The following is a 12860-nucleotide window of genomic DNA, read 5'->3' on the forward strand; positions in this document are numbered from 1 at the left end:
ATGAAGGCTTGGTAGGTGAGTCAGTATGTTTACTATATTTTATTTTGTCTGCACCCCTAAAACATTGTTTTTGCTTTCTGACTAGAAACTTCAAGTTTGTTCTAACAAACTGCTATACTTTTGCCCAAGAGGTATTTAAAAAATTAAGCAATATTATAGACGGTATATAGTTTCTTTCATTAAAAAAAATTACAGCACCACTTTACAGTAAATAAGAGGTCAAGTCTTATAACTTTAAAACTTAGCATAAAATAAGTCTTTAAATTTTTATTTATTGTGTGTGTACATAGATGTGTGTATGCATGCTTGCATGCCATAACACTTAGAAATGAGAGGACAGTTTTGGGGAGTTACTTCTTTTCTTCTGCCATGTGGGTTCTGGGGATTGAACTCAGATTGGGAGCCTTGGTAGCAAAGACTCCTTATCCACTGAGCCATCTCACCAGCCCTGTTTTGTCTTTTGGGGGAGGTGATTGGGATAGCACCCAGTCATGGTACCTGCTAGGTAAGTGCTTTATTACTGAACTGTATTCAGTGTTTCCTTTTGCTCCCCTTAAGATAAAACTCAGGGCCTCATGCTTACTAGACTGATGCTCTCCCACTGTGCTCCAGCCCAGCCTCAGTGTGTTTCCCTACTTGAGCCATATGCAGGGGGTCTGAAAGTTGTTTCACATGGTTGAATGAAAATTGGGACCTTTTAGAAGTGAATTTCATTTTAATAAATATATAGATTAGAAATAGACTCTATATGTAGCTGTGGTTGATGTTTTCAGAACAGTTTTTTCCCTGCTCAATATGTAGAGATTGGTGCCACCTGTGTTGGGTGAGCACGTGCTCTGGCCATACCAGATCATGTCCAATAGCTCCACAGAGCAAGGTCCTGCCCGGAGGCCTACCCTCCTCACCGTGTTTCTGTGCCCTCCTCTCTCCTTGCTTCCTATTGGCCTCTTCTGTCTTTGCACACTCTCACTTGTATGTTGCACACCACCCCTCCAGAGCCATCATTTTATTTCTGTTTCTTCTGAAAACAAAATACTCTTGTAATTCCTAGTCTTTAAGCAGAGAGCCATTACCACAGCCTTAAAGCTTTAGTTTGTGAAACTCCATTCTCGACTTTCAGCCCTCAACTGGCATTGGATAAGTAACTTAAAATTACTTGCAAAGTAACTGAATATTGGTGAATTACTCTAAGTCTGAACAAAGGGAGAGAATAGAAAAAGACCTTAAAACTGGGCCTGGCAGGGCACACCTTTAATCCAAGCACTCAGCAGGCAGAGACAGGAGACCTCTGTGAGTTGGAGGCCAGCCTGGTCTACAGAGTGAGCTCCAGGATAGCCAGAGCTAATTAATGCAGAGACTCTATCTCAAAAAACAAACCAAAACCAAAACAAAAGACCTTTTACCTCAGAGATTGCTTTATTTCTGGTAGGGGGTGAGGGAGAGGTTCAGGACAGTCATGCTGCTTCAATAGGGACTTAACAGGAGGAGAAAAGAGAGATTTTTATGTTGATGATTTTGCGAGTATTTTCACTTATTAATATAGAAATTGGACCGGGCAGCGGTGGCACACATCTTTAATCCCAGCACTCAGGAGGCAGAGCCAGGCGGATCTCTGTGAGTTTGAGGCCAATCTGGTCTACAGATCGAGAGCCAGGACAGGCACCAAAACTACACAGAGAAACTCTGTCTCGAAAAGCAAAAAAGAAAGAAATTGGAATTGTTTTGATATGCAAAATACAAAATAGGCTTATGTTGCCTTGTTATTGTGTATTGGTAACTTATGGTTCATTAGGTGATAGCTGCCAAGTAGCAGCTAGTGGTTTTTGAATTTTTTGTTTGTTTTTTTGTTTTTCGAGAAAGGATTTTTCGGTGTAACAGCCCTGGCTGTCCTGGAACTCATTCTGTAGACCTTACTGGCCTCAAACTCAAAGAGATCTGTCTGCCTCTACCTTGAGTGCTGGAATCAAAGGTATGCGCTACCACACCCAGCTTGAATTGTTCAGTTGGAAAAGTAAAACTTGGAAATTTTATTTACTATCTTATATGTATGGGTGTTTTGCCTACATATATGGCATTTGTGTACTTGGTGCCCAGGGAAGCTAGAAAAGGGGATTGGATCCCCTGGAACTGGAGTTGTAGATGGTCATGAGCCACCATGTGAGTCTGGGAATTGAACCTGTGTTCTCTGGAAGAACAGCCAGTGGCATGCTTTTAGCCTTGGAGCCATCTCTCTAGTCCCTAAAATTTGGAATTAATTGTGTTTATTTAAGTTAATGATTATGTTGGATATAAATTCATTAGCTTCTAAGGCAGTGGTTCTCAACCTTCCTAGCGCCGTGACCCTGTAATACAGTTCCTCATGTTGTGGTGACCCCCAGCTGTAAAATTATTTTTCTTGCTCCTTCATCACTGTAATTTTGCTGCTGTTGTGAATCGTAACAGTAAAAGGGTTGTTTACCTGCCAAAGGGTCACAGAAACCAGGTTGAGAACCATGGCTCTAAGATCTGTATGAGGGTTTAAAAAAAAATAGGTAGTTTATTTTATTCTTTGAGAATTGTATGCATACATACATGTATTCTGTTTTATTTATTTAATTTTTGAAGCAGGGTTTCATTATGTAGTCTTAGCGTCCTAGAATTCACTATATATACCAGGCTAGCCTTGAATTTGTAAGAGATTTACCTGCTCATGCCTTTCAAGTGCTGGGATTAAAGGCTATCTTTTAATAGTCACTGCCCACTCTTCCCCTAACTCTCCAGGATCCACTTGTTTACTCTCTAGCTCCCCCTCCCCCGGGTTCGTGCCCTCTTCCCCTTCCCCCTTCCCCCATTTGCTGCCTATGTAGGCATGGTTGTCCAAGCCATCCACTCACTGAGCACAGTGGTCAGACTTTTTTTAAGTAAATTTTTAGATTACTATACAAAGTATACCAAGCCTTTTTTCTGTTACTTAATGATGTACAAAGAAAAATATTTGAGACAAAACCCCTTAACTTTATAGCAATAAAAAAACTTATAGAAGTTTAAAATCTTATAAAGGTAGAGTGAAAAATGTATAAAAAAAAATCTTGTGTACTTGTTACCCAACTTCAGCAGTCACCACAATTTTGCCAGTCTTTATAGTGTGAACACCAAGAGGGCCAGTGAGATGGCTTGGCCAATAAGATACTTGCCAACAAGCCTGATGAACTGTGTTTTGCTGTGTGTGATAACTAGAACCCACACCTGAAAGTTATCCTCTAACTTCCACATGCACACTTCTGTGGCATGGATATCTTCAACTCCTCCCTATATAAATGTGAAAAACAAATAAAAAATATGTACCAAGAAAGAAATGTTTTCAAAACACGTAATACACATACATGACATTGATATTCTCCAAGGGAAAAATGTGTGGGGGGTGCTGCTTCTTTCATAGATTGTCAAGTCTAATGCTGGCAACCCCTTCTATGGCGGTATGTTCAGCTGCCTTTCAGCTTGTGAAGATGGTTAAGCCACCACTAGCTTAATGAAGGACCATTCCTGCTGGAAAGATTGTAATTTTCTTACCCTTTGTATTGTTTAGAAATTCTTCAAAACTCTTTAAAAATTTTTCTTTTCTTCTGAGACAAGATGTCATTTATTTAAGCTGATCTCAAATCAGATATGTATGGTTAGATAACCTTGAACTGGAATTCACAATGTAGGCATCTAACTCACAGAGATCTGCCTGTTTCTGCCTCTAGAGTGCTGGAATTAAAGGTATGCACCAACTGCACCCAACGACTTCTGATCTTCTTGCCTCTATATCTTGCAACTGTTGGGATTTCAGGCATGCACCATTGTGCCATCTCATGTGGTGCTGGCCATTGAACCAGGCCTTCCAGCATTCTGAGCATGCATGCACTTTACCAATTGAGCTACATCCTCAGACCCTTTTTTTTTTGGGGGGGGGGGGCTTTTTTGAGACAGTTTCTCTGTGTAGTTTTGGTGCCTGTCCTGGATCTTGCTCTGTAGACCAGGCTGGCCTCAAACTCACAGAGATCTGCCTGGCTCTGCCTCCAGAGTGCTGGGATTAAAGGCATGTGCCACTGCCGCCCAACCATCCTCAGACCTTTAAATTTACTCTTCTTTTAGGTTGCATCTTATTGTATGTACACTTGACTATCTATGACTTTTGTATTTGACACCTGTAATTGTCATTTTTAGCATCTGTAGGATACTATATGACAGAGCTGTAAATTGCCCAGTCTCATACACTTCCTTGTGAGTATTCTGTTTGTATTCAGACTGATGATTATGTATTGAGGCATTCCTGTTCTAACTTGAAGAGTAGTTTGCTGAGGCAGGAGTTTGAACTGTCTGTTGATTTTAGACCAGGTACAAGTGAGGAGGAGCTTAGTTATCTGTTCTCTGTCAGCTTCTCTCTGGAGCAGTAAGTTGCACATGTCCCTGCAGTGTGGGACCCATTCATTACCAGTCAGTAAAGGTGATGCTAGCCTTACTGAATTTCTTTCATTTTATTAGTTTAAATGAGACCCAGAGGGGTAATTATTCCACCCCAGTGCATGGAGAAGTCTAGTCAGTGCAAGTTGTGCATTGAAACCCCCCGTGCAGTGCATAGAAAATGCATCTTTAATGTTATGATGTTGTTTGGCATATTTAGTTTAGTGCAAGGAGCGTACTTACTTAACAGGACCTTTAATAAGCTCCCTCTACACCAAAGATATATTTTTTAAAATTATACTTAAGAAGACTTTGTAGTATTCCCCAGTAGAGTTCATCTAGAGCAGCAAAAACCTTTCTCAAATAAAACTTATTCCTTTAACCGGTATTCATTTAAGTGGGTTTCTCTGTACTTGGTTTCCATGGAAATAGCGAACAGCTAACGTTATTTATAAGGTGGAAGTAAAATAGGGTGCCTAATGGGACCCCATGCTGCTCTGATGAAGAGACTTAGGGAAAAAAAAATCCATGCTCATGGGATTTTTTTTTTTTTTTTAAACAAGGTTAATGGAAGCCCTTATTTCAGTCTTCTGTAATAGAACATAGTTTTGGTTTTAAAGGCTAGCATTACCATCAAGCAAACAACTTCTTTTGAGGTCTGTATTGCTTTCACTTTCAAGTTTTAGGACTACTTAGGATAGAAGCTGTATGCTTCACACTGCAGTTTCCTGGTGGTTTTGTTCCAAAAGTTAAGAGTCCTAACATATTGTAATAGTTTCAATTTCTCATCAGCATGTCTCACAGTACAGAGAAGATGGATGTTCATTAGTATAGCAGTGAGGGTAAAGCATCCATACGTTGACCACAAGGTTTTTAGAGGTAAATCGCCTGGGAACCAGCTTTAGTCTTTAGGCCCAAATCAGGGCTCTGTGTATATTGCTCAACTTAGTAGGTGGAAAGATTCTGATTTTCTTTGGAGACAGACACAGGGAAGATCTTAATTTCTCTTTCTTTTTTAGAAAGTGAATTGTTGCCAGTGCCTATTAGCTAAAATAAATGTCCATTCTTTAAATCTGTGGATTGGGTTTGGGAAAAGCCTCGCTTTCCCCCCCTCACTAATTCAGTAAGGCCTGCTCTTAGTTTCCCAGCCCATACCAAAGCCTTGCCTTTCTAAAGTCGGGTCAGCTGAAAGAGTCGAGTTCCCTTTGTGTTTGTTCGCAGAGGGAGGAAAGAGGTGAGAGGAGAGAGATCAAGAGAGGGGGAGGGAGAGACAGACTACCTGTTCCTTTTCCAGCCTGGTGCATTGAGCAGTACTTCCCTGAGAGGGAGGCAGGGTGGCACTCAATGGGTTGAGGTGCTAGTGTTTGTATGTAGTTCACTTAGGCTGGCCTCAGCAGTTTGTGATCATTTGCCATTTGTCTGGGAGGCTCTGTTTTTTTGGCTATCAGGACTGCAGGGTTTCTTCCATGTTTAAAAACAGGGTTGTAATGTACCTGGGGCTCCTCCAGGGAAGAGCTCTTGTTTTGTGGTGTGTATGTCTCTTTGGATAAGCTTCTCATTGGATTTGAATTTACTGTACCTTAATCACAAAGCAAAAACAAAAACCTCGGTTGCTTAACCCTGTCCGGTTTGTTTTCATGTCACGTGCTTCATACTTAGAGAGACACAGGTTCTTCTGTGCATATTCATATTGCTCTATAACTTTCCCTTAGTGTCATTTTTTCTTTAAATGTGTGTGTGTGTGTGTGGGAGCTTCTTTTTAAAATCTGGTGTTTACCAGTGACCTTCCTTAGTGGCTTTTATTTGAATTGTCATTGTGCTTTAGAGACATAGGATTTTGGGTCTCTTGCCCCATTTCTGAGAGGAGAACTCCCAGGAGTTACAGTTAGTGTGTTAGCAGGGCCTCTGTGGTGAAGAGCTGGGCATTCCTCCTCCTCCTTGGTGCTTATGGTCTGTGCTCCAAACTCCCATTAGTGTTAATAGGAGGCACTTGCCAAGTCCCCGTACACCAAGATAAGCCCAGGCTCCTTTATAATGCCTTGTAGATACCTCGGTGGTTTTGTTGATGATGGCGGGAGGTTTGTTCTTGAGGTTAACTGACTATTAAGACTGAGTTTGAGTTGTCTTGGGATATGGAATGAATTACTAAGTCTGATCTGTAATTAGAAGTTTTCATTGGGATTAGACTCAAAACATTTATAGCTTGTGAGCTGTAGAAACTTTTGATGATTTTTGTACTTTGTACTATGATGAAGCAAGACCTCTTTCTGTTTATTTCTTCTACTATTCTTCAACCACAAGTAAGTGATTATAACAGTTTGTGGATATTGTAGGAGAACTTGGTAAAAGTCATCATCATCATCACTAGTATTTCACTTAGAAGCATTTCCACACTTACTCTCTGGCCTCTGAGTCTTTAGTCAGCTAGTGTGGTTCACACTTGGTAAGCATATTGAAGTTGCTGTGCACTACTGTAGAGCTTAGACCCTGTAGCCACTGGTCAAATGTTAGCCACAGCTCACTGCACCTTTCTGTGAGTTAGGGATTCTTATGCCTTTCATTTATATATATATATAGTTTAAAAGATTTATTTCTTAGATGGAAAGCAGTGATTCTGGAGTTTTGGCTGTACTTTGTTGCCTGTTATCTTTGTGGATTTTTAGTTAGTCCTCTGGATTTCTTAGACCTCTGTGCTATGAAATGAAGGTGTGGCTCGGGCTCTCATAATTGTTCCTTCTAGTTCTAGGCTATCTGAGGGTATGAAGGCACAAAAGGCAGGGGAGTACTGTAAGGTAGGCAGTGTTTTTTAACCTGGCTGCCCATCAGGATCTTCTGGGAGAACTATGGGGGGAAAAAGCCTAAGTATCTGGGCTCTAAGTAACATATTCAGAATCCAGAAGCTTGAAGGATAAGGCCAGCAACTCTATGTCTATTAGTTTATTTGTGCTTTTAATTTAGGATTGAAAAGTAATGTATAAGGTATCATTTGTACATGTGTGTGCACCCTGTATATGTGTGCATCTGTGTTTTGGCATACATTTTTCTGTGTGTGCACATGCCTGCGTATGTATGTGCATGTGTGCGTGCATGTGTGTATTTCTGTTAGGGACATAGAGTTGTATAGATTACATTAGGTAGTATGTGGTTAAATTTTAAAATGATGACAGGGTCTAGGGATGGAGCTCAAAGTACAGCACTTGCCTAGAAAGTGTAAGGTCCTATATTCTGTTTCCAGTGCCACAAAGAAAGAAAAAAGCAATCGAGAAAGATGATAAATATTCTGGAAGTTTAAAGAAAGAGTTACTAGGAATAAGGATGGAAGGGAAGATCTCTGTCAACCAGTGAACCTTTGTCAGGACTCTAGTTTCTGAATGAGATTTGCATAGTTAGCAGAAGGTAAAAGGATATGCTTGGTATAGAAAAGAACATGAGTAAAAGTATGAGGAGAAGGACAGTTAGGATTACAGCTTTAGTCTTTATGTTACTATTCTCTGAAACTCTGGTAGATTTCATAAACAATTTTGGGAGTGAGCTGTGACAAAACTTGGAGGAGGAAGAGAGTGTGCTGACTAGTAGGGAAAACAAGGGGAGCCCTGAGTAGGGAGTGCAGCTTGGAATGGCTGAAATGCAGACAAGAAGCCAGTATTGCAGGGGTAGGCTGAGCCTGGGGGAGGTCGGAGGCTGAAGTGGCAGAGCCCACGTCACTTAGTGCTTGGGGACCACTGTTAGAGGACATTAGCTCTCTCTCCGAGTTTGGTGCCAAGCCACTGAAGGATTTTGAGTTGAAGGGTAATGATCTATCTTGGATTTTGAAAAGTTGTTGAGAGAATACTGTAGTAGGGCTGGGGTAGAAACGGGGGACAGTCGAGGTCAAGTGATACTCATGAGCTGGAGCGAGGAAGTGGTAGTGGAGCTGAGACACTTGGTCGAAGCAGGTGACCTTGTGAAGGTAGAGGCAGCATGGCTACTTGTATTGGATGTGGGGTATGACATTCAAGTGTTTTTGCTGGAAGACCGGGGTTGCCATTATGGAGATGCTAATGGCTGAGTAGGAGGCTGGAGGCTGCAGAGTCAAGAGTTTAATTTTGTGCTGTGGAGCTTAAGATACCTCTGTGTCAAGTATTGAGGGGTGGGCACAGAGCACGGGGGGGGGGCTACAGAACTTACCATCAATGGAATTCTGCTCTTTCTCCTAACCATTTATCTATGTTTGCATTTATTTCAAACTTAATGTGCTTTTCTGTTGGAAGTTAGGAAGGACAGACAGAAAGCTATAAAGCTTAAAGCTTGTATATACAACTTAGTTATTGGAAGACTGTCAGATATAGTGAGGAAAGCGGAGAGACTGAATCTTGTAGGTGAGGTAACATTTCAAAGTATTTTTGAATAACAATTACCTGTGCTATTCTAGTCCCTGATCAAAATTTATGATTGAGCACAGGCTATAAGCTTAATTGTTGGAAATTTGTAGTGGGCATATTAAATTTTTAGCCTAATTTAAAACATGATCTAGTGTTAAAATTTTCTCTGCAAAATTTGTTTATTGTTTAATGTAGATTAGATGCAAAGCTCTTAGATGCTTTACAAAAGGTACTTAAGAAGTGGTTATTAATCATCTTTGATTTATTGATAATGTTTTAAATTTCATAACCATACCAGAAATCTGAATGACTTGTTTCTTTGCCTGCTCTAATTAAAGTAGCTACCTGTGAAGTTCTATAGAGGGGGAGTTTATAAAAAAGTGTGTGAAGTTAGGTTAGCAAAATAATACTCATCTCTAAAAGCAAAAAAAATCGTATTTACTCTAACTTGAGTATTTTTGAATGCCTTTTTGTTGACTTATTTAAAACACTGTGTAGCCCAGGTTTCACTGTGTGGCTCAGACTAGCCCGGAATTCTCTATGTTCATCCAGGCTGTTCTGGAACTCTGAATCCCCCTATCTTAGGTGCCTACCACTTGTTAAGGTTGCAGGCACATAGATAGTCTCCATGTCCAGCTCTTGAGTGTATTTTTCAAGAAGAAATCCATATTTAAAATATTTAAGCAGATTTAAACACGGTTTTAAAAGACCTCAGTTACAAGTATGAAATGTAGTAAGAAACAGACAGACCACTATCAACCTGAAGTGAGGAAATAAAACTTCACACTTGGGTACATCCTGCACATGGATAGTGCAAAATGTGCAGACTTAGATGTCAGTCTTACATTTGGCTGCTCAGCATTACTAAATTATAGAAAAGAAATATTTGCTTTTCTTTTCGTTTTTGGCTACTTTCCACTTGGTAGTCAGTTTAACAATCAGTCTTCCAAAGAAACCCTTGAAGTCTTGATATGCACACTTTTAAGATGTTAGTCTGAGAGTATTTGCTCTTCTTGGGCGTCTGAGTCTCCTTGAGGGTCTGATTGATACTGTGGACCTGTTTTCCTGAAGCTACATCTCTGCTTATGCATACAGAATCTACTGTCCGTCTGTTGCTGGTGTAGCCCTCTGAAGCCCGCTTGTGATTATCCTCAAGCATAAAGGATATTGAATTCTAAAATTTGCCCTAAGTAGCTTACGTGTGTTTTTTTTTTTCCTCTAAAACTGTGCCGAGACAATTTCTCCATGTTAATTTTTGCTCATTTCTTAGAAGAGCAGTGGAGTTCATGCAGCTTCAGAGCAAGTGATATCTGGTGGAGGAGTACGCTCAGTCACTGGGGCCCCAAGCCTTCGAGTTCTTGTCTCCTTAACCACCAACCAGCTGAGTGCCCTTTGAGAAATGTCTCTCAGGCTTTGCTTTCTTGTGTGTTTTCTATATTCCTTATAAGCAATTTATAATCAGTTTCATGATCTTATGGCTTCATGATTTTCACTTTATTAGCTTAGGATTGGATGTGCCACTGAATTTTGGAGAAAATGCCTGGGCACTAGATATATATGCATACATTGTACTGTCTTTCTGCTGACTTCTCAGAAGAGTTTATGTCATTACACTTTTCTTGAAGCTGTATTAAATAGAAGTTAAACTCATCCTGTCCTGATTGTGTTTGAGTATCAATGGATTTTACATATCCTGGATATTCAATCATACTTTAAAGAATTTATTACATTTATTTATTTATGTGTATGGACCTTCATGCCAGAGGAAGATTTGTAGGAATTGTCCACATTGTGAGTTTCCACAATGTAAGTCCTGGGGATCATTAGGCTTTTCTATAAGCCCTTTGACCAACAGAGCTATCTTGCTGGCCTTCGTGCATTATATGGTGTTTCATTTTGTGTTTCAAATGAACACAAGTCCTGAATTTTAGTTTAGTCTAATTTGTCAGTCTTTCTCTTTTCATTATATTTTGAAGTGGTATTGTCTTACTTCCTGGTGAACGGTGTAGATAAAAACAGTTTTAGAAACGCATTCATCTATGTAGTTAGTACAGTGGAAGACTGATGTCTAAGGAGTTATCTAACAAGAAAGTTGGGGAACTAGGAATATGAGCCTGCAGCAGTTTGTTTCCATTCAACCAGTCTACTGACTTGACCATTTATTGAGTGCTCACTATGTGCCTGGCACTGTTTTAGGTATCTTTTGAGTGGTACTGTGGAATCTTCATTATAGTAACTGAAATAATGAGAATCTACTTTTTTTGTGGGCCTAATTATTTTATTTGAAAGGATTTTAGAAGTTGAGAGGCAGTAATCACAAAAGCTAACTGTATCATTAAGTCACAAAGTTGAGGAAATTTTATTTAAAAAAAAAAAAAAGTAGTTCCAAAATAGCGTTTAGTTGTTGAAGACAGCAAAGACAATGTAGGATTTAGAGGATAAAAGTATTTAAAAGCTTGTTAAAGAACACAACAAACAAACAAGCATGAAAAAAATGTGTCTTAGATTTTAAATCCTTTCATAAATTAATATAATTTCTTTTTTCTTCTTTTTTTGTTTTGTTTTTCGAGACAGGGTTTCTCTCTGTAGACCAGGCTGGCCTCAAACTCACAGAGATCTACCTGCCTCTGCCTCCTAAGTGCTGCTGGGATTAAAGGTGTGCCCCACCACACCCAGTAATGAGTATAATTTCTATGACACTTCACTAACATTCAAACAGCAGAAAACTCGTCTCTAAAGAGAGTCTCAGCACTCTGAGAATTGGTTAAGCATTTACCCTGCATGTGGCATATGCATGAGAAACAACTTGAGACTTAGAATATCTGCAGATGTGAAACTGTTTCTGTAAATTGCACCTGTTGGCCCTAAATCCAGTTTAGTAGGGGTCAGCTATGACTCAAAGCTCCCATCCTTGGCAGAGAAAGTCATATGAAGCAGGAGGACACTTAGAGTCTAGTTTTTAGTAACTGCATTATTTTACGGATCTGTTGCATGATTTTTCTTGTGGTTGGGAATCCATTCTAATCCCTATGATTAAAATAGCTATTTAGATGGACTCCTGAGAACTTTGAAAAGAACTGTAGTCAGAGAAAAAGGAGGAGCTGGGCATGTTGGTGCACACCTTTAATCCCAGCACTCAGGAGGCAGAAGCAGGTGGATCTCGGTGAGTTTGAGGCCAGCCTGGTCTACAGAGCGAGTTCCAGGACAGCCAGGGATATGTAGAAAGACCTTGTCAAACAAAAACAAAAGAAGCAACAATAACAACAACAAAAAAAAGAAGGAAGAATAGCCAGGTTAATTTCTTTTTGGAAATAAATGTAGACTGCATGAATCAAGGGCCTTTTAAATAACTTTACTGTATGCTTAATATGACTGTACGTGGTTAACAAAAATGTCTCATCTGAGAGGCAGGATCTTTGAAATACACTAAGGAAACAAGACACTATTGGAATAGCAGAGGTCAGCAAACATGTTTTAGGCATAATGAAGACCGAGCATGTCGTGGAGTTTAGCTAGTTGAGTGCTCAAAATGTTAAGGGCTCCATTTTAATTTTAGTTCCCTAATACTAGGTCAGAATATAAGGATTTCTTTCTGGCTTTATCACTAGTTATGAATGTGGCAAAGAAGAACCATTATGTGTTTATGGCGTACAGTCCCAAGCAGTGATAGAAATGTAAGAATATGGATGAAAATTTAATTAAAAATCTGATTACATTATTTATTACTAATATACTAATATTATTTTATATTTATTATACATTATAGAATATTGTGACTTTAAAGCTTTGCATAAAGCAAATCCATTTAAAGATTTATTACCAAGAGACCTTTTAGGTGGACCAAACTAAGGACTTACAGTATTCTATATGCTTTATTGTAAAGAGAGTGCATCGGAGCCATTTGATTAAATAAAATATATATGGCTAGGTCTTTTACCAGTCTACAAAATATCCACATACGTTCACATGCATTTACAGCCGAGAGCAGTGCAAACAAACGTTAAGTGTCAGATCACAACTACATGAAGCTGGCTGCTAACACTGCATGGTTGGAATAACTCATGGTCCCTCTTG

At 39.5% G+C, this 12860-nt stretch overlaps 1 protein-coding gene across 18 annotated transcripts in view; it reads left to right on the forward strand.

Annotated features, from left to right (window-relative positions):
• The window catches only part of Phf21a (PHD finger protein 21A), a 179649-nt gene that overhangs the window by 15289 nt on the left and 151500 nt on the right, over window positions 1-12860 (forward strand). The gene's annotated exons all lie outside the window — the stretch shown is intronic.

This window comes from Peromyscus leucopus, chromosome 4 (assembly GCF_004664715.2).
Source record: "Peromyscus leucopus breed LL Stock chromosome 4, UCI_PerLeu_2.1, whole genome shotgun sequence".
Classification (NCBI taxonomy): domain Eukaryota; kingdom Metazoa; phylum Chordata; class Mammalia; order Rodentia; family Cricetidae; genus Peromyscus; species Peromyscus leucopus.